Source organism: Perognathus longimembris, chromosome 14 (assembly GCF_023159225.1).
Source record: "Perognathus longimembris pacificus isolate PPM17 chromosome 14, ASM2315922v1, whole genome shotgun sequence".
Lineage (NCBI taxonomy): Eukaryota > Metazoa > Chordata > Mammalia > Rodentia > Heteromyidae > Perognathus > Perognathus longimembris.
In genome coordinates, this window is record NC_063174.1 from 7978089 (window position 1) to 7999477 (window position 21389).

At 43.5% G+C, this 21389-nt stretch overlaps 1 protein-coding gene across 6 annotated transcripts in view; it reads left to right on the plus strand.

Annotated features, from left to right (window-relative positions):
- Positions 1-21389, plus strand: part of Npas3 (neuronal PAS domain protein 3) — an 839406-nt gene that overhangs the window by 1042 nt on the left and 816975 nt on the right. The window lies entirely within an intron of this gene.

The window sequence follows — 21389 nt, forward strand, 5'->3', positions numbered from 1 at the left end:
GCTGAGAAAAACCAACAATGTAGTAAGAAGGGCAAACTCCCAGATGTAGGGCTCAGTTTTATGGTAGATTGAAGCGGGGGGGGGGGGGAAGCACATCAAAAGTGTGAAATTAAATATTTGTGTTTCCCAGATTGCACACGATTAAACAGCGGGGAGATCTGCCAATGTCATTTAACTTAAAATAGTGCAAAATTCAAATAATTCCTGTTTTTACCTTGTGTTCGAAACTTCATTGATTTGAGAAGCTTTGATTTAATCCAACAGTATTTAAGCCGAAAAGGTTAGGCTAATCTATCATTGCCATATTTTATGCCTTCTAACCAATGGCCCAGTGACCAGCACAGATTTTGCATAACACATTGAGTGTTTTCCAAGTTCATGCTCAAGACTGCAAGTATTCTATAGAAGACTTCATTATATGCTCTGCTTTTTGTCGGGAGTTCAAAAAGGAGACTTTGGCTCCAAAAGGAGCTATTCCTTCTCAAAGATTTTGGAATTATTGAAATTTTTACTTTAGTGATTACAAGAACCTTTACTACAAAATATCTGGGAATCTTACAAACATAAAGGACTAGAAAAGAGGTTTTTATTCTTGTCTTGGTTCAGGTGTGTGTGTGATTCACAAAACATTTAAATGACAATAGAATCTGGCAGTCACTTTAGGAAGTGCAGGCAATAGCATCCACACTGTGGTCTGTGTAGTTAGGTGTGAAGGGTCAGAAATGTCAGATGGCCTTTGGAGGATTCCAGGGACCTCTGGGGGCCTTAAGCTGACCTATAAGGTATAAACAGGTATAAATTGGGCATGAGAGCTGTCACGGATTTCCAGAACTTAGTTTTGCTCTGAGTGTTAGTGTTGTCTTTTAGGGGAAAAATAATCTTGGGGTCCATTCTTCCTCTAAGTCAGGATCATCCAGGGGTAGTCATGGTCACCCCAACACTGTTCTGCAATGGCATGGTGCTTTCCACTCTCCTCTTCCAATTTGGGTGACTTGTCAATCCTCTCTGATCCTACCGCAATCTTAAAGAAGGAGGCTTTAAAAACAACCAGCTCTAAACTTTAGCCTTTGGGAGGTCTTATTACCTCCCTGGATTTTATGCTGTCTTCTATTGACAGAAGGGAAGACAGACAATAGCTGTGTAAAACAGTGTAGTCCTCTGGTTTGCTTACTCAGATGTGATGACACCTGTTACTGCCCTTCATTGCAGTTAAATTTGGGGGCTGAAGAGTGAGTGTGGGGGGGAATCCAGTGGCAGGTGTTTGAGGTAAGACTAAGAGTCTCCTTTCTGTGGCACTTTCTGAGGATGTATGCCTTCAGGCTTCAGTGACTCTGAGAGGCAGACTCAGTTTCTATCCTGAGACCTGCATAGATGTGTAAACGCGGGGGGGGGGGGCACATCATGTTACATATGTCCTTTTGGGGAGTCTTGTGCTGGGGTGAGATGGGTGGGGTTTCTTTTAGGCAGATGGCCTCTCTGTTTAGAGAACACAAGCTTCTCTCAGTTGTCACCTTTGGCACAAATACTCTAAGCTGGCATTCTGGAGCCAGAATGCCAACTGGCAACTTCCCCTCTCCACTCCCCAGGAGTAAGCATCGCTCTCTAACGTCGGCTCATCTCTCAGTCATTCTCATCTTCTCGTACCTGTAGAGTGTACTCCAAAGAGAACTCAAACACCATCATGCAGAACAAACACTTTTGGTAGGTAAAACACTTGGGCGTTTGGTGGAGCTTTCCAAGTCTCAGCCTTGGCTTTCCAGGCAGGGTAGGACTCCAGGGGACCCCTTCTCTGGTATCTCTAACCCCCTAAAGTAAAAAGCAAACTGTGAAACCTCACGCCAGACTGATGTTTTCCATCAGGCTCTTTCATTTACTCTCCGTGGAAAAGCAGAGTCCATCCTGCTTGCCTGGTTGACACATGGCTGACCCAAGTCGGCGAAAAAAAAAAAAAAAAGCTGCCCTCATGCTACAGAGTGGCTAGACGGAGAAGACGGTGTGCCTGGGGTCTCGGCAGGTAACAGGACCCCAGGGCTGGCTTGGCACTAAGGGGCCCCTTTGGGCCTGGCTGAGCTAGGAAACGGGGAGGGGGCTCGGGCTGGATTCCCGGGGGGCGGCCATCGGGGAGCAGGTGCCAGGCCCGAGTCAGGAGTCAGGAGAGGCATTACCATCAACACGTGGCGGCTCGCCGGGGAACTCCGGGGTGTGCGCGGGGGGCTCGGGGGGGTGGGACAGGGCTGGGGGCGCCGGAGTCACCCGGTGCCCGGGCTGCAGCTGCGCCCGCCCGGCCGCAGGCCCGCGGACCCCCGGGGCCCGCGCGCGCCCCCCCGGCGCGTCGGGGGCGCCGGCCCGCCGCAGCTCGCTCCCGTGGCCTCCCAGTGCCTCGCTCGCTCGCTCGCTCTCGCTCTCTTTCCTCCAGAGAAGGGAAGTGTTTGAAACTGCAACTGAGTGGCGGTGTTGCGCCGGCAGCCGAGCTTCCCAGTCCCTCAATGGGGAGGGGGGGGGCGTCGGAGGGGGGACGGGAGGGAGGGGGAGGGGAGTGTGTCTGTCGGAGGGGGACGCGCGGGGGGGGAGGGGGTGTGTGTGTGTCTGCGCGTGGGAGCGCGCCCGGGAGCAAGGCGGCTGGAAAATGCCCAGAAATACTTTCCCCGCGGTCAAGCGGGGAGCCCCCTCCGCGCGCCCCCCGGCCTAGGCCCCGCCGCCCCCCCCCGCCGCCGCCGCTGGGAGGGCTGCGCCCCACCTGCCGCCGGGCCGGCGCGGGGGACGCGGGGGGGGGGGCGCGGCGCGCTCGGGCGCGAGGTCGGGGCCGGCGGAGGAGCCGGGCCGAGCCCTCGCCCGCGGGACCGCGCGGCCGCCTCCCCCGCCGCCGCCGCCGCCGCCGCCGCCCCCGCCGCCGGCCGCCGGCCTCCGCGCCCGGCATGTCTCGGGAGCCCGAGCGGCCCGGGCCGCGGGCGCTCTGCGGCGCATGGACGGCGGCGCCGGGCCGGCAGGGGGAGGAGAAGGCGCGGACGGCGGGGGAGGCGGCGACCGGCGGCGGCGAGCGCCGGGGGCGCGAGGGGACGGCCGGCCGCCCGCGAGGCTCCGGCCCCGCTACTTTCCCGTAGCCTCCCGGGCTCCGGCAGCACGGCCGCCGCCGCCGCCGCCGCCACGGCCACGGCCACGGCCGCCGCCGCCCGCCGGGCAGCCGCCGAGCGCCGCGCACACCCGCACTCACTCCCGCCACCCCACGCACACGCACACCCCCGCCCTCCCCACGCCCCCCCCAGCCCGGGAGGGGGGAGAGAGGCAAAAAGTAAGAGGGAGAGGAAAAAAAAATAGCAGGAAGATGGCGCCCACCAAGCCCAGCTTTCAGCAGGATCCTTCCAGGCGAGAACGGTAACACTTTTCTGTTTATTGCGCCGCCGTCGCCGCCGCCGGGGCCGCCGCCCCCCGCGCCGCCGCCACAGCCGCCGCCGCCGCCGCCGCCGCGGGCCCCGCCGCGCAGCCCGCCTCGTGGGCCGCGAGCCCGGGGGGGACCCGGCCCGGGGCTGCGGCGGGGCGCTCGCCCGCGGCTCCCTCCGCGCGCGGGGCCGGCGGCGGCGGCGGCGGCGGCGCGGGGCTCCCGGGGCGGGCGCACCTCCGCGGCGGCTGGGCGCACGGAGTGTGACTCGCTGAGAGAGCGAGCGAGCGAGAGCGAGCGACCTAACAGAGAGAGGAAAGAAGAGAGAGAGAGAGAGAGAGGAAGGCAAGAGGAAAAACAAACAAAAAAGAGAGAGGGAGAGCGAGCGAGAGCGCGCGAGCGAGCGCCGGCGCGGCCGCGCGGGGAGGGCGGGGGCCGGGATCCCCGGGGCCGCCGCCGCAGGTCCCCTGGCAGCCGCTCTCTAGGAAGGGGAGGCGGCTGGGGAGGGGGAGGGCGGGCGGGAGGGGGGAGGGGAGGGAGGCCGGGGTGGGGGGGGGCGGGCGGGCGGGCGCGCCGAGCTCGCGCCAGGCCCGGGGAGGCGGCGCGGAGGGGCCGCTCCTCTCCTCACGGCTCCGCGCCGCGCCGCGCTGCTAGGCCGGGCGCGGGGGGAGCCGGGTGCGCCGCCTCCCCGTCCGCCCGCCCTCCCGGCCCGGGCTGCGCCCTCCGCACCGGCCACTCGCCCGGCTCCCCGCCGCCACCGCCCCCTCCCACCACAAGCCCGCGAAAGAAAGCGGAAGCCCCGCACCTCCACCTCAGCCACCGCGCGCGGCGAGGTCCCGAACGCGGCCGCGGCATCCACGCCCCGCTAGCCACGGTGGGGGCGGCGGGGCGGGGAGGGGGGAGCGGGGGGTGGCGGGGGGATCGGTGTGTGCAAAAGTTCCCGGGGAGAACCGCAGGTCCCGGCGAGGCGGGGCTCAGCCCTGCACGGCGGCGGCGGCGGGAAGTTAGCGAAAGTAGTGGAGCCAAGGGGAAAAGGAGTTTGGGTGCAAAACCCCGCCTGACTGTCCCACAAGAAGGGCATTGTTAGCCTGCAGCCAGGCCGAGCAACCTGCCCCGGCCCCGGCCCCGGCCCCCGACGGGCGCCCCCCCCCCCCCCAAGTCCACCCAGCCTACTTTGTGTGGAATCCTATTTGCAATGAATTGACAGCGTTAATGACATTAACTGCGTACAGCATCTCGGTTTGAGCAAAGTGAATATCTGCTGTGTGTGAGAAGGGAAGGCTCAGTAGGAAGTATGAAATGTTACCCACTGATCCACGAGGAGAACAAATGCGGCCCGAGATTCACACACCTCCCCCCCCCCCAACCCACCCCCGAGTAGTTTACTTTCCTAGCAAGCTCCTAAGCTTGAAAGTCCAGGGAAGTGCTCATTTGCAAGATTTAATTATTACACGGCCACTTTTATTTTCGGGTATAACATGCATCCAGACGAGAGAGGTACAGCCTGTAAAATTCGTATAACAGAAAATCAGTCACACACCTACCAGTTGTTAAAGATGTTAAATGCTATGCCCACCTACTGTTACTTCTGATATCTCAAGAGAGCAACGTATGAACATTTACTTCTTAGGTGTTAGTGTTTCCGGAAGAATTCACTCATTAAATATTTTATTCTTCTAGGTAGAAACATTTATTGGTTAGAGCCTTGTGGAAGTCTCCTCCCCCCAACAATTTTATTTAATATGGTGATTAATACTTTTGAAATCAGAAATCTATAGTTGATACCTTCCTCCCCTTCTGTCTTTTCCCTTCCTCCTTTCATTCCTCCCTTCTTCCCTCTCCCTCCCTCCATACTTGCATCCCTTTCGACATTTCTTTCTTCCTTCTTTCCCAGTGCTGCTAGTAGTAAATGTATTTGCTGGGATGGCCTTAGTAATCTCTCTAGCAGAGGCCTATTTGTGTGCCATTTTGGGAATTTCTCTGAGATAGGAATCTTGAAGATAGAATTAATTTCTAGAGGAAACTTCATAGCCTGTGCATGAGCGCGTTCTTTATCACCTGTCTCCATTTGGCATTCGTAGAAGGTAAATCAAAGTGTGCGATTTGTTATTCTGCTCCACTTGAGAGCTGAACTAAATAACACTTGGTCTGAAATTCTGATTGAAGTTGTAGGAGGATATACTGTATTTAATTTAATGCCCTTTAATAGCATCTTCTTGTTCAGCTTGGATGCTGTCATTTTAAAGGTTGGATTTGAGAAACTTTAACCTAAAGTGAGAAGAAGGAGCAATAATGGTGTCGAGGAGGGAAAGAGCATGGTAGAGGAGAGGAAAGAAAGTTATACAGTGTTTCAACAGCAATAACCACAAACTTGGCCCATTATCCAAACAGTTGTGTGATGCCCCAAGGGTTCACTTTGTTACCAGGGTTTTAAAGGCTCTTAACACTTTAAGTGTAAACATTACACAAGTAAGTTGATTTGGTTTTGTAATGAGAAATGGGATATGGGAAATCAGATGCAGTGTTCAGGAAGGTTGGTTTTTCCCTTCTTCAGTTACTTGCTTGGACTGAGTAGTCATTCCGCCTTTGTTGCTCTTGGTGCCTGTAGTTTGCTGGTCAGTCATGTTCATTCTCTACAGCTACAGTGAAACAAGTGTTTGTGGATGATGATTTTTCTGTGGATGTGTCCTAACCTGTATCCTTCCATTTCAAACAATGCCTTCCAAATCATTGATTTCACAAAGGTGTTTATGGACACCTCTCTAATTATTGTGTATCAAACACACTCATCATCAGAACTGAGATAAATCCATCCTTTGTACTATTCTGTTGGTTTATGAAGTGTCTGGGCTGCCCATGATAATATGGCACAAAAATCTTCTCATTACAGTATGTTTACCAAGCAGAGAAACAACTTCTTGACAATGTCTTTGGTTGTAATTTTAGTACTCCTTCAATTTCTTTGAGTCATACATAAGGAACTATTTCTTCAGAGCCTGGAAGAGCAAGTCTGAAACCTGGTGTTTATAAACTTGCTTGATTTTTCTTTAAACTCCAACGGGCTGCAAATTATATAGCACTTCCACAGAGTTGTTCCATGATGTGGATGTATAACCAAGAAAATTAAAGAGAAGTGTCGAGCATGTGATAGGCTCATGCTGGTTTGCAAAGTGTATTCCAGGAGCACCATGGTGCTTTGGTTTAGAAAGTAAAGATGGTGGTAGAGTACAGTGTAAGCTTCAATGGTGATAAATGATGATAGGTGTTGTCTAACACTTGCTTATATATATATATATATATATATATATATATATAAATAGCTCCACAAGATTGCCTAAATGATAATCGAAAATATGAAATAGGATGGCCTTCATATCACAAGGCCAAGGGTCTACAAATGGAAAAACTGAAATAATGAAATATTTCCAAGGCAACAGACTGTCAACAAGAACTGTAATGCATGGGCATATCATAGATGCACCGGAGGGTATTAGATCGCAGAGCTCCAGTCAGGAGTTATAATGACCTTTATTATGTAGGGCCCTCCCACATTACAACAGCCTTTCCAGATGACCCATTTCTGATTTATGAATTGAGGGATATATAGCTTCTCCGTGTATACGATATGCCAATCACTCAAGTTTGTTTTTCTACAAAGAACAAACTGGAATTTGGCTTTATGCATGTTATTTTTGTTTTGCTTTGCTTTCTAAAGTTGCACAAGTGTTGTTAGCACCTCGTGGTATCTTATGGACAAAGTTTTGGTCCCTGTGTCTCTATGTATTATAAAGTGTGATTTTTATTTTTGGCTAAAAGTCTTTTGGAATTACATCTCTTGGGAATGAACTAGCAAGAATTACCTTGCCTGGTCAATAGGATCCACAGATTAGAAGAGTTAGTGTTGTGTGTTTTCATCATTTAGAATGGTTGCTTCTGTAGTAGCAGTGATTTTTATAGGCATGCTGGAGTTTCCATGACCCCTTCAACTCTTTTTCCTTGCATCACATTTTAGTGTGAGACCTCCTGGCCTGTTAAGATGTCATCTAATTTGAAGCAGGATCTGCAGTCGGGGCTCCTCTCCTATGACAGGAGATGGGTGTCTGCTGACAGGAAGCAACACTTTGGAGCAAGGAGTTAGAAGAGTAACTTTGACTTGTTATTTTGGATGCTGTAGAGTTCCTTATTTAGGTGAATTCATGGGAAAATACCACAAAGGTTTCTAAATCATTCCCAGTCATGTTCTTCGTACAAGTTGCTTCAAGCATTTTAGTATTAGTATTGACCCCGGTGTAAACCTTAGTCTGTTTCTTGTGTTTCTGCAATTGCTGTGGTCCTTTTTTGATGCAAAAATGCTCCCAAATTTAGAGAAGGTTAAGCACACAGAACAATAAGAGATGGCCAGTCCCCATGCAATGCTGATTTTTAAAATTTCTTCATTGAATATGTTTACAATGTAACTTCCAGTGTCTATAGACACGTCTAATGGTTCAGGGTAACTAAGGCTGAAACATAGAATATTGTTATATTTACACTTTTAGTTGATTAAACATTAGTTTTTCACTTTTAAATGATACCATGATTGCACATGCTAGAATATTCAAATTTACATTTAGGTAAGAACTTCCAAAATCTGTGGGGAAATTTAGGTGTTTACCTTTATCAATGCCAGCATTTTTGCAGTAAATAGTGACTTTTCCCCCCTCATTGGCAGTGTAGCTAACTCATTAGTGTGAATAGGATGTTTGTACTATTACATTTCGTAAAGCTGTGCATAGTAGTTACAGTAATGTGTAGTAATAATTAGTAATGCTAAAAGCATAAACAGGACATAGCTAAGGAAGAAAATGACTGCTACTATATTTGAAATGACTTGGGCAGTGACAAGATTGAAGAACACTTGAACTTGTTGTCTATATACATTTGTGAAGCACAATGTTTTGGTGAATTAATTGCAACACTGGTCTTGGGAACAAAATCACAAACAGCAAGATGAAAACCCCCTGTTACTAGGGCCCACAGTGCTCCTGACCCTAGACTGCAATTATTGATTGGCTCTTTCAGTCAGCTTTATTTATTGAACCTCTACCATGGACCACAGTGATTTGTGCCTGCATAGTACTGAATAACACACCCTGCCAGAGAAGTTGCTTCTGTTATAAGTTGCCTTCATACTGGACATGCAAAATGTGGAGTCCGAAAATACCCTTTTCTGAGACCAAGTAGCATTCATAGAAATATAAGCTTGATTTTTTTTCACTTGTGTTATTAGCGGAGTATTTCTGGAAGGCAGGTATCCAAATTGTAAACTACTAATGACTAGAAGGCAATGAAAGATTATTAGAGGAAGAAAGGTAAAAATGCTATATAAATCTAAATGAAATTATAGCAAGTTTTAGAAACAGAAATTTGGGATTCACAAGTAGGTTGTTACATGTAATGACAATATCTGTATGTAGTATATCATCACACTTTCTGTTTAGTTTCTCTTCACTGTGTGCCGTGAAGAGGAGAGTTAATGGCTCTATCTGTGGATGAGAAACTAAAGGTTGCATATTCCATTCCTAAAGAAGATGCAAGAGTTAGAGTTGGAGGTCAGCTTGTCTTTGAGGCAGACCTAGGCAGTGTTGTCACTGTAGAAGTAAACGTTAACTTTGGTGTGGAAGGGACTGCATTTTAGACCTTCCAAAGCCACAAATTGCTGAGCTGATGAGAATTCAAATGACAGAATAGTTAATACTGTACAGTATATATTTCCTCTACCTAGGTCCTTCATTGGATATGTCGAGAATTTTCATAAATACAGTGTTTATGGAGGTGGGAAAAGAATAAATAATTCATTTGGGGGGACAGTACTTAGGTTTGAACTCAGGGTCTCATGCTGGGATTCTTCCCGTTGAGCCTCTTGGCCTAGAATTCCTTTTTAAAACATCCCCTTCTCACCTTTCAACATCCCAGCCATTTCGTAGCACTTCATACTTAAGGCCACATCTTTAGCAGAATGGTTTCAGAAGAATCAGTTTGCCAGCAGTACGTGTGACACATGCACATTTAAGATCCCTTCCGTGTCTGTGGCCACGCTTCACCAGGTGCCTCAGTTTGTCACAAGAGTCAGTGGAGGCATTGCTACTTGCTCATAGTTTTGCCACTGAGTGGGTCGAAGCATCCTCACAGGGCTTTGTGAATAACATGCTTCAGTGCCTAGCTGCATTTCTGAAGATTGTCTTTTGAAATATAGAAGGACTTGTACAAATTGGCTCTCTGCCAACTTATCAGGCATTAGAATGTCAACAAGCATTTATATAGGACTGTGTGCTAAAAACAGCTACTGATCTAAGAGCTTTACACATACCATATCATTTCATAAAAAAATAACATGTCAAAACCAGACCATAATAAGTAGACAAATGGTAGGTTATTACTTAGTCCCTTTTCCACATAGACACTGAAGCATCTTCTAGAAGGAATGTCTTTGGAAACACAATTATCCAGGATCGAGGGGTTGGCCTGGTATATAACAGTTCTTTAGTGAAAACTATGCTTTAGGAAACTTAGTAGCATCTGACTTCTCCCTCCAGAATGTAAAAATAGAATGTGTGGGGTAGTAACGCTATCAATGCATTTGCAGTAGTGAACAGGTGTGCCACATTTATCTTTGCAATATTGGATATAATACTGTCAATCAATGGCTTCTTTTCAGAAACAATAAAATGTGTAGTTGTAATTTCAGGACTTGAAAGGGCTAGACAAATAGTGCTTGAATATTTGGGTTTGGAGAAAGTGAGTATTGTGCTTGATTATCTTAATTAAATACATTCATGTTCAGCAAATTTCTTGTTTATATAAAAATGTTGTCTGATAAAATGTTGGGAAGAACTCATTTGCAGAGATGCTTTTCTAAGAGACTGAAGATAAAAAGCACAAGTCAATAGGAAGTAGAAGTGAGAAATAGGCTACAAAATTTCAAACAGCAGTCAGATTATCTTAAAAGAAAGTACATCTGACTACTGTATTTACTATGCTAATACAGAATTAAAGAGCTCTGTGTTGAGTGCATCGTCTGAAACATTAAAACTTAACAACTATTTCTATCACAGGTTTTAAAATATAGAACCACATAGAACCTTAAGACTACTTTATGGGACCAAAGGCTATTTTACTGATATCTTCTTATATCTGATAAACTACAGGATTTTTTTTATTGGTAATACTTGTAAAGATGTTATTATAAAGGAAGATTTAACATTGAATTACGAATCCTCTGTAACTGATGATACGCTACAATTAACACACTCTTCCCTAGCTCTCTGAGTTTTGTTTCCTGCACTAACTGCAGAAAGAATGTGAGGTCTAAACTTCATTCAGAGAACCTTCACTCAGAGACTGCAGTATTTTGGTGGTGGCAAGTGGAAGAATTGAAACCATTTGCAGCCTCTCTCTTTCTTACACACACACACACACGCACACGCACACACAAATGGAGATATCAATGAATAAGAACATTTACTAGTTAATATGGACTGCACTGATTGAAGGTGCATTTGCCTACAAAAATAATTTATTCCTCTGACTCAGCTTCTGAAGAGCATATGCATATATGGCTGAATGTTTTTTTGTCCATGGCACTCACAGTTTACCTATAAGCCACACATATGTGTAAATGCAACATAAATTACATATAAAATAGATGCCAAATAGAACATTTTCTCTGTCTCCCTAAAATGTGAGCATGAACAAAGATATCTTGAATGAATTATAAAATGTCTTACTTTAGATCTAGTTAAATTTAAATATATACAGTGGATTGGTGACTTTCTTGTTTTCCCAATGCTGTAAGGAAAAGTAGGCTCATCATTTTCTTGCACATTTTTATTGTTCTGTGTAAATGTAATTTGTTAATCCTGTGAAATTTGTCATAGATAAATTTGCTTGGATTATCTTGTCACCACCGTATCTGCATTCTTTTGTTCATTGCTTATTCATAATTTAACAGTCTGGCAGTGAGCCTTTTTGGGATGCTCACAAAAGATATATGACCTCTACCAGCTGCTACTATAACCTGCAGAACGCACAGCAAGACATTAGAAACGTGAGGATTCCTCTACTGATTAAAGTGCTCTTCATTTAAACAGTCTGTTCAGAAGAATCTCAGGAATCTCTTGCTACCAGCAGTTTTGATTTTTTTCTTCCTAACAAAATTAGTTCTAACAATCGAATCTTCATTTGATATGAGTTCTTTTAGATTCTCCAAAGGAAGTTAATTCTTTGAGTGCCATTTTTTTTCTAACTAAATACTTATTTTTTTTCCAATTTGGGGAGTGTCAGAGTTACCCCCCCCCAAATGGTTTATTGACAAAAAGAATAGAGAGTGGAGTAGATAGATTATATCCTTGTCTTTGAAGAAATGGTTGCTTTAATCCTGTTTGAATCCAAATACTTTGCAATTTATACTCTAAATAGCCCCATAATATGGGATAGGTGGCAAACATTAAAAACAAAACATTAGTTGAAGTGTAACCACATCTTTAGGTTTGCATTACTCTGAATTAGTTTAGCATATGAATCTCTCTCTCTCTCTCTCTCTCTCACACACACACACACACACACACACACGCACGCACATATACACACCCAGAGAGCAGATCAGCTTATGAGTAATGGTTAGTTTTGCCTCTCTTTGGTGCAGGCATATGATTATGGTTCAAAATAATTCATTGCTAATCCATGCAGTATTGGTTCATCTCCATCACTCTGTTCTGTGATTAGAGCCTGGGGCCTGCTGCTCTGCTTTCCGCCCTGATTTTCTTTAACTGCAGCCCTTGTTTTAATATAGTTCTGTAGTCTCCACTATTCCACCAGCCCCTCTCCATTCCTCATCTATATCGATTGCAGTAGATTAATATTTATTTGAAGCTATTTTTCAGACTTTGTGAAAAATGTATTCATTTCTCATGGTGAATCTTCCTGGAAAGGGAGGGCAGAGGGAAACTGTGAAGCTAAGGTGTACAAGTCTGTGTAGAGAGTGAAACTATCACTTTCCCATCCTGGGATCCTTTGCTGGGGGCAAGACTTTTTCTTTTTTACATGAATCAGGAAGTTTAGTTTCCTTGAAAAAAAACACAACAACAACAACAACAAGTTCCACAGATTAAGCTACAGAGTTAATAATGTAACTCTCTAAAAACAGTTCTAGAATGACTCTGTGTTTCCAAGGGCATACCATACCCCCCCCCCCCCCCCCCGCAATCACCTCAATACACATTGATCAGCTCACACCAAATATTTCCAGACAGGGACAAAAAGCTATCCTTTCTCTTGAGCATCAAAATTTGCCAATTTCACCAGAAGGTCATCTCACAGATTTTTTTTTTTCCCAAAGAATTTGTTTCAGATCTCAGTAGTCCTGTGTTCCTTTTAATAATTACTTTCGTCTCATTGTAGCTGTGTGTTTGAAAGTGTAGGTCAATGAGGATGATTGCATTCAGAATTTCATGATCTGTGTAGTGGAACAAATTGAAAGCAAAGCCTGTATCAATCACTGTGAAGGGAGGGTTAATTGTTACCGCTTCTCAAGCCTCTGGACAGATAAACCAGTAATGAAATACTTATTGCTCTGATATGTGAATGCGAGAGGATGAAACAATGGAACAGAAGCAGTCTTCAGAGATAACCATAGGCAAAGAAAAAGCCACTGAGCTGGATGGAAGTATGGAACTGTGGGATGCATTCACTCTCTTAAAGTAATATTGTTTTTTAGCATCCTACACATCTTTTCCTGGCAGGTTAGGGCAGTATCATATATAAGATGGCTGAAACCAACTAAGAATATAAATGGAAAGCAATACTTATGTGCTAGAAGAAAAAAGAAAAGGAAGAGGAACAAGCAGAGTTCTGTGCTTTTTATGAACTCTGTATGCCTCATGAAAATGTTTGAGTTCCTACCTAAGATGGTCTCTTAAAACTGGTGATGCTAGATATGGTAAACATTATATATGCACAAATGGCTCACACTCCAGAGTGTTTTAAAGGATGGTCACCTTTGAAGAGATTTTGGAACTCTTGGTTCATGATAGACCAAACTCTAAAGGAAATTATCTAACACAGAAGGAAATGGTGAACTAAGAATTAATGTGGCAAAGAAAGCAAGAGATTAGAATAAACACCTTTAACCATATCTTCCATATGAACTTACCATTTAAGCATCTGTTAGTTACTTATAGGTTGAAATATATGCAAAAATATTTAGCCAAATTGAAGTCTTAGGCCCATGACAATCATCTCAACACAGTGGGTAGTTCTGAAAATTAATGAGAATGATAATACTGTAAAGGCTGTTCCAGAGTTTGCCCAAATTCATTATCTAAGACTCTTGTTAAGAACATCTCAAAGAATTTTAACCAGGAAAATATATTAATGGTTCAAAAGCATTTTCAAAACCCTGAATTACAAAAGTATAATGGAATTATATATGCAAGAGTTAGAGTTAGCAACACAGATAGCAGATGACATCACAAAGGCATATTTTTCCATAACCCGTGCTGCTCTGGCTTGTGGTTTGATCCTTGGAGCTTTATCTTCATGCAGCATTTTTGCTCTGTTTTTAGAGTGAGAAAGTCTAGAGCATTGAAATTAGGATGTCTCTCTCCATTAATGTAGGGAAGATTCTGCCAAAAGTTATGCATATCCATCTTTTTCCACCTTAACTGCAGGTTTGATAAAAAAATACTGTTGGCTGATTAGAACAATTTTGGCAGGAGAAAGGCTTTTCCTGCGTTGCTGCCTTTCCTGGGCCTGCTTCTGTGCTGCACTGCCGTGCTTGCTCTGGGATGGAGATGGTTGGACATAGTCCGTCTTTATGATAGTGGCAGCATTCCCTAGCCGATATGGTTTGTGTGTTTGGAAAGAGAGCTGTAACTGGGATGCTCTGTAACATTGCTGAACGAGGAGATACAAACTGACAGTAATCTATTGTCAGGCAGAAGACAGTAGGAAGCCCCAAAGTCCAGATGGACCCCAAACTGTCACTCTGTATACAAGGGGTAGGCACAAAGGAAGAGATCTGTTACTCGATAACACCTGTGCACGTATGTACACCAGAAGCCATGGGCATTGAGGTCATGCAGGTGTGAATTTCCACCAGCTACCTGGGCCTACTGCCTGGTATAGAAGCAAGGAACGGTGCGCATCCCAGAGTGTTTGTCGGCTGGATCTTCAAATGTTCATGGCCTCATTCCCTTCATTTGCTTACTGAGTTGCAAATTCTCCCAACAATAAAAATTGCTGAGTAATAAATAATAAGCTGAAGTGTATTATGGAGTTTTTTACTAATGGCACCAGCTATTGTAAATTCCAGTGTTATTATATTATAAATATAAATGTTTTTCATGTACAGAAATAATTAGATTAGTTAAAGTTGTAGAGTAAATATGATGCTTGTTCATAGGTTTCAGGCCATAAAATATATAATACTTGAGAGTTTTTCAACACATTCAAAGTACTGGAGAATGTCTGGAAGACATTGCAATGGAAGCAACAGGACACATTAAATTCTATTTCAAAGTGACATATTAGGTGCATGACTTAGTGTAGCACTAAAGGAAAACTGCTAGTATTTAGACATAAATACATCAGTTGGTTGAACTCAATTGAAGCAAGAGAACTCTAGAAATGTTTGAAAATTAGGTGATACATTGAGAAGGAAGTTAACAATTTAAAATTTGATAGACAGGTAAGTTCTTAAGGGAATATCTAATCTCTGAAATTTCTGTGTGTTCTAAAACATTTTTAGAGTAAGATATGTCTGTAGTGATATGTGGATACAAACTACCACGGTTATTTGTTTCTTTTTAACTTTACCTTTTTGACAAGAAATACAGCTCAAGTGGTAGAGAACCTGCCTAGTAAGTGCTAGGTTCTGAATTCAAATCTGACAACAGTACAATGCATAAATGTATACACACACACACACACACACACACACACACCTTAGCAAACAACAAGAAATCCATTGCTTTTCAAAATAATTTTCTTTTGGCTCTAGTTCCTTATGTACAAAGTGAACAGCTCAATGCTTGTATTATAGATTTACAGATTTACAGATTTATAATTAAGATTTTTTTTTTTACTTAGAAAAGATTAATGACTGTCAAAGCAGATCTATCACTTCACTTATTTGGCATTTTCATGAAAATTTCCAGTGAATGATACTTAATAGGACTACAAGTATATTCTGAGCACTAACTTGTTTGCTTATTTTTCTCTATTTGGAGATTATCTCTACATGAATTCTCTACACCATATGTGGATTAGGGTGTTTTATCTCTGTACCCATATTATGAGAGCTTTATTATGATCAATGACAACAGACATCATTGATAAAATATTTTTCTCTAAAGAAATACTTATGGCTCAAAAGTTAATTTTCCCTTTTGAAAATACTTAGAAAAAAATTAAGATTATAATATTGATTGGCCTTCTTTAACTCCTTTCTTTCCTTCTTCACTCTTCAAAACTCTATTTTTTTCAGTGTTAATTTTCTTTACTTTTGAAGGGATTAATATCTAAGAACAATTTGTAGGTAGGCATGGATTGTACTTTTATGTTTTAACATGATTGTATAATAACCACATTCATACACTGATAGAACAGACAGAGCCTCCAATGTATCCTTGCCTCCTGCCCTATACCACACCCATTGGGTATGTTAGTCAACATCTTTTTTTTTTTTTTTGGCCAGTCCTGGGCCTTGGACTCAGGGCCTGAGCACTGTCCCTGGCTTCTTCCTGCTCAAGGCTAGCACTCTGCCACTTGAGCCACAGCGCCGCTTCTGGCCGTTTTCTGTATATGTGGTGCTGGGGAATCGAACCTAGGGCCTCGTGTATCCGAGGCAGGCACTCTTGCCACTAGGCTATATCCCCAGCCCGTTAGTCAACATCTTGATAGAGCTACATAGCTACATGCGGTGACAGTCTCACAGTGGCATTGTGTGTGTGTGTGTGTGTGTGTGTGTGTGTGTGTCTGTGTCTGTGTGTTGTGATCCCAGAGTTTGAATTGGGTCTTGCACTCTACCACTCGAGCTATTCCTCAGCCCTTTGTACTTTAGGTCATTGTTTAGATAGGATCCTTCTTTTTCCCAGGGCCTGCTTGTCTTAGGTAGCAACTGCTAACCTAATCTCAACTCTTTGTAGCTGGGATGGTAGGTTATAGATGTGTACCACCACTCATGGTTTGTTCTTTGAGCAAGGTCTTGCTAGTGATTAGCCTGGGCTGGCCTCAGACCATGATCCTTCTTATTATGTCTCCAGTAGCTGTGATTACAGGCAGAGGATACTGTTCTTGGTCAGTCATAACACTGCTTTTTTTTTTGGCCAGTCCTGGGGCTTGGACTCAGGGCCTGAGCACTGTCCCTGGCTTCTTCCCGCTCAAGGCTAGCACTCTGCCACTTGAGCCACAGCGCCGCTTCTGGCCGTTTTCTGTATATGTGGTGCTGGGGAATCGAACCTAGGGCCTCATGTATCCGAGGCAGGCACTCTTGCCACTAGGCTATATCCCCAGCCCTCTGGCCGTTTTCTATATGTGTGGTGCTGGGGAATCGAACCCAGGGCTTCATGTATAGTAGGCACTCTTGCCACTAGCCCATATTCCCAGCCCCATAACATTGCTTTTTAAAAACTGTACTTTTATAGCATTATTGTAAAAATGAAAGAAAATTTTGTTATTTTATTGGATTATTACAAAACTGGACAAATTTCATGAGTTGGGTAGACATTATATCTATCATCCAAGGCTCTTCTCTTGATACACCATGTCAAATAGAGTCTGTAAAAAAGAATGGTTAACAATTTTTTCCTGTAAGATGTATGGAAATCTGAGGGACCCATGGTCTGATCTTTTGTCAGCCTGAACTACTATGAGCTGTCATGCAGATTCCTAAAAAGGAATAAGAAGTTTTAGTGGTGCAGTAGCTGCAGAGTTTAGGGCATCTTTGGGTTTAATGAAATAGGCAGTCAACTGGTTTGGAAAGAAAGTGACAAGGATTCCACATGTGTACACTTGGTCAAATCGTTTAAGCATAAATTGCGATGCACAACATTGAATGTTTCTAGGTTTAGTGCTCCAGCGTGGGTTGATAATTTGCAGTGGCCATATACTCAGGTTCCCTGGACTTACATTGGCACAGTAGGTGTTTGTGTATTTCACTAGTAGACTCGTGTTCTGGTTTGCTCAGTTTTTTCCATAGACTTTAACTTCTTCTAAGTTCTCTGTGTCTTTGTATCCTATCATTTCAATTTCCCATAAGTCAACAAAGGTAGCTCTGTTAAGATTGCCACTGTTGGTCAAGGTCACGGCCTGGAAAGATGTTGGAGCGAGGCTTCGGTCTGTGTGTGTCGACGAGGCTGCCATCCTGTTACCACAGTAGCTTCCTTCCGACTGAGCACAGCCATGTTTGCCTTCATTTGTTCTTTAGGGGCTCCTCCAGGCTCCCACATTACCATTCTGCATCATACAACTGTGTCTTCTCTGTCCCCTCACCCCTGAAGGGGGGTCGGGGTGCTTTGGTCTCTTTCTCATGCTCACATGAATTTTTAGCTGCTGTTCCTGGAAATAGTTGGTAAATAAGCAATGCCAGTTCTAATTTCATCCATTTTGCAAATTATACTTTTATCCCAAGAACCCATCATAATAAAAAAACAAAACATATACCCTCCTATCCTATATGTCTACCAGTATATCCCCATAGTCAAAAATATACCACCCTTAGCAAAACCCCTGGTTTCTGATCTGGAAAAATAAATTAATAGTGAAAACTAGCATTTTATTGGGTAATTACTTACCTTTAACCAGTATTTAGTAATTCTCAGTATATTCCAGATTCTACAACCGTTGTGGATCCCTGGAGATTACACTCTGTAAACTGCACAGTCAGTGGATTTAGATGACAAGAAAATCTATTAGAACCAAATATATCATACATAGGTTTTTTTCTTCCAAATGATACCACCAAATAGATGAATTCTGGAACAATGAACTACTGTATTTCCAATTAGGATCATATTAAACCCATTTATAGTCAATTATAATTCCATAAAATTTGAATTCCATTAATTTTATATTTCACAAAATTGTACCTATAATAATTTAAGTTGATTAGACCAAAATTGAAAAATTTAATCATGTAAAATTGAACAGGTTGCAAAGGAAGCTAGCATGTTTCTAGGGAACTCTCTTTCGGGGACAAAGTTGAGCTGTCACAGGCCCTGTATATACTGTGCCTGTCATGAAAATCTTTGCACAGAAAAATCTCATGTAAGGGTTCACTGAATAACCATCAGACATTTAACTCTTCACTATGATCGAGTAGAAGTGAGAAAAGCTACTTTTAACAGCGAATACTGTGACTTTTATAGGAGTCAGTAGAGGGCTACACCTTGATAAACTTGCTTGAACTGAACATATATAGAAATGAAATAATAACTCCAGGGAAAGAGTAGATCAGTAGTTCAAATACACATATCCCCTTCTCTTTATTTTGGCCATTGTTGACTTTCTCCAAAGTTTATAATTTGACACTGAATTTTGTCTCCTAGGTATAATAGTTTTATTCAATGATATTATCATATGCCTTTAATATTCTTTGGAATAAAATTTGACTGTAATTATTACTGTATATGCAGGGAAATGCATACAATTTTTTAAATCTCTTGAGACATATATCCAGAGCATGTGTAAATAGACCTCTACACTTTTAACACAGTTAGAAATTTAACTTTGTGCTCATATTGAGAGCTGGGTGTAACAGATAACACCTTTCTATTCTTCCAAGGAGAAGACTGAGTTCTAGAACAAAAGATGTAGCCAACAAGGAGCTGTTTGCTGAGATGCCTTAGCATGATGGTGGTTTTAGTTAATTTTCCCACATCAGTTCTGGCTTCCCAGTTCCAGATGAGAGTGGTCTTCTGCATCCAGTATCTGTGAGAAGCCATTCCCTTTCTTCCCTTTTCATTGTTTTGAGACAGGATCTTGCTATGTAGCCCAGGCTAGCCTCAAACTCAAGATGCGCCTGTTTCACCTTTCCAACTGCTGGGATTAGAGCTGTGTGCCACTACTCCTGGCTAACATTTCTCTGGGTATGTATGTGTGTGGGTGTGTGCATGTGCACATACGTGTGGGCTCAGGTGCCAGTCTAAGGATTTGGACTCAGTGTCTGGGTATTTTCCCCGAGGTTTTGTGCCTGAGGTTAGTGCTCCACTACTTCAACCACAGCACCACTTCTGGCTTTTTTGGTAGTTTTTTCGAGATAAGCATCTCATGGGCTTTCCTGCCTGAGCTGGCTTTGAACTGTGATCCTCAGACCTCAGCCTCCCGAGTAGCTATGATTACAGCCAGAGTGCTTTCTTCCTGAAAAATATCTATCTCTGCAGTGTACTGTCTTCCCTGTCTACTGTGCTTTTTGTACTCTTAATGTTTTTTTAAGAACTGGTAATGTAGGCCATGTTGGCCTCTTGCTTTTGCTCCTCCTGCCTTAGCCTCCCCAGTTTTTGGATTACAGTTATGCACCACAGCTCCCAATCTAACATTATCTTACACTTTTCCATCTGACAGTGCTGGGGTTTGAACTCAAGGCCCTCCACTTACTAGGCAACTGCTGTATCACTTGAGCCATGCCCCAACCTTTTTTACTTTTATCTATTGTTGCGGTAGGGTCTCATGTTTTTCCACAGGACTGCTCTCAGACTCCTCTTTCCCATGTCCCTCACATTGCAGAGGTTACAGAAGTATATCACCACATCTATCTTGTTTGTTGAGTTGAGGATACTTTTTGCATAGGCTGGCCTAGAACTGCAGTACTCCCTATATTTCCCTCCTAAATAGCTTGGATTGTAGGTATATGTTACCAAGTTCAGCCCTATCTTAAGCTTTCCTAATTAGACCTCTATGACACTTTACAGAAGGTTGTCCAACAGGGTTTCCTTATCTTTATGTTTTCTTTGTTTATATAGGCTTTTTTTTTCCACTTAAATCTTCATTACAATCATCACCAAAATCATATATTGAACTTGAGACTGAAGCAGAAAAGATAGTATGTATTACAGTAACCATGGAGAAGTCATGTCTTAAGAGATCTTTATGTGGTTGAATACTTGTTGGAGCAATACAAGTGCAAGAGGAAAACTAGACTTTCATATAAAGAGAATCAGTTCAAATACAAAATGGGAACTAGAGACACATGTTTTTGTTTTTGTTTTTTCCTGTCCCCTGAAGGGATTGGTTTCCAGGACCTTAGATCACCAGAAACCCACAGTGAAGAGGCAGAGGCTATATTAGCTTTTATAGCTTGTATCTTTCTGAAATAATAAAAATGGGTTTCCCTCAATTCACTACCAATTAGTCAACTGCAGCCATAAATTTACTTGGAGTTTTAAACATTCTTTTGGCTTCTTCCTATAGATTGAAATAATTTATTTTTCATGAGTATTCTTTATGTCTACTTATGTGTTTAAGATGGGATTAGAGGGGAAAAAAGCAGGTTTTATGTCAAACCTAGTAGTGACCTTTTAAGAAATAGTAGGAGATAGAAACCTGTGCAGTGACAGCTTCATTGAATCAGCAGACCCCTGGCCACAGAGGTTTGCGTTTGCATTTGCTTTGTTTCCTCCAGCCTGTTTAAACACGCTCTGCAACCTCTGGAAGTATTTAAGGAGATGTTTGTGCTGCTTAATTCCCCACATAAATGGCAATTTCATGCCAGTTCTTGAAATAAACATTCTTAAATTTGAAAATATTTTGTGACTATTTGTATTACAAAAACAAATATTTAAAACTCAGAGTAAAATTTGATCCTAATTTGAAACCTAATGATGGTTTTCTGAAGGAAAGTGCGCTTGTCTCTAGACTGCCATATTATGTTGGTTCTGCTTTTTTTTTTTTCTTCTCACCACCCTTAATCTGCATAACATGTTGTAGTAAATTGCTCCATATCTCCAACTGAGGATGCTTCCTGGGCCCAGAGCCTGTG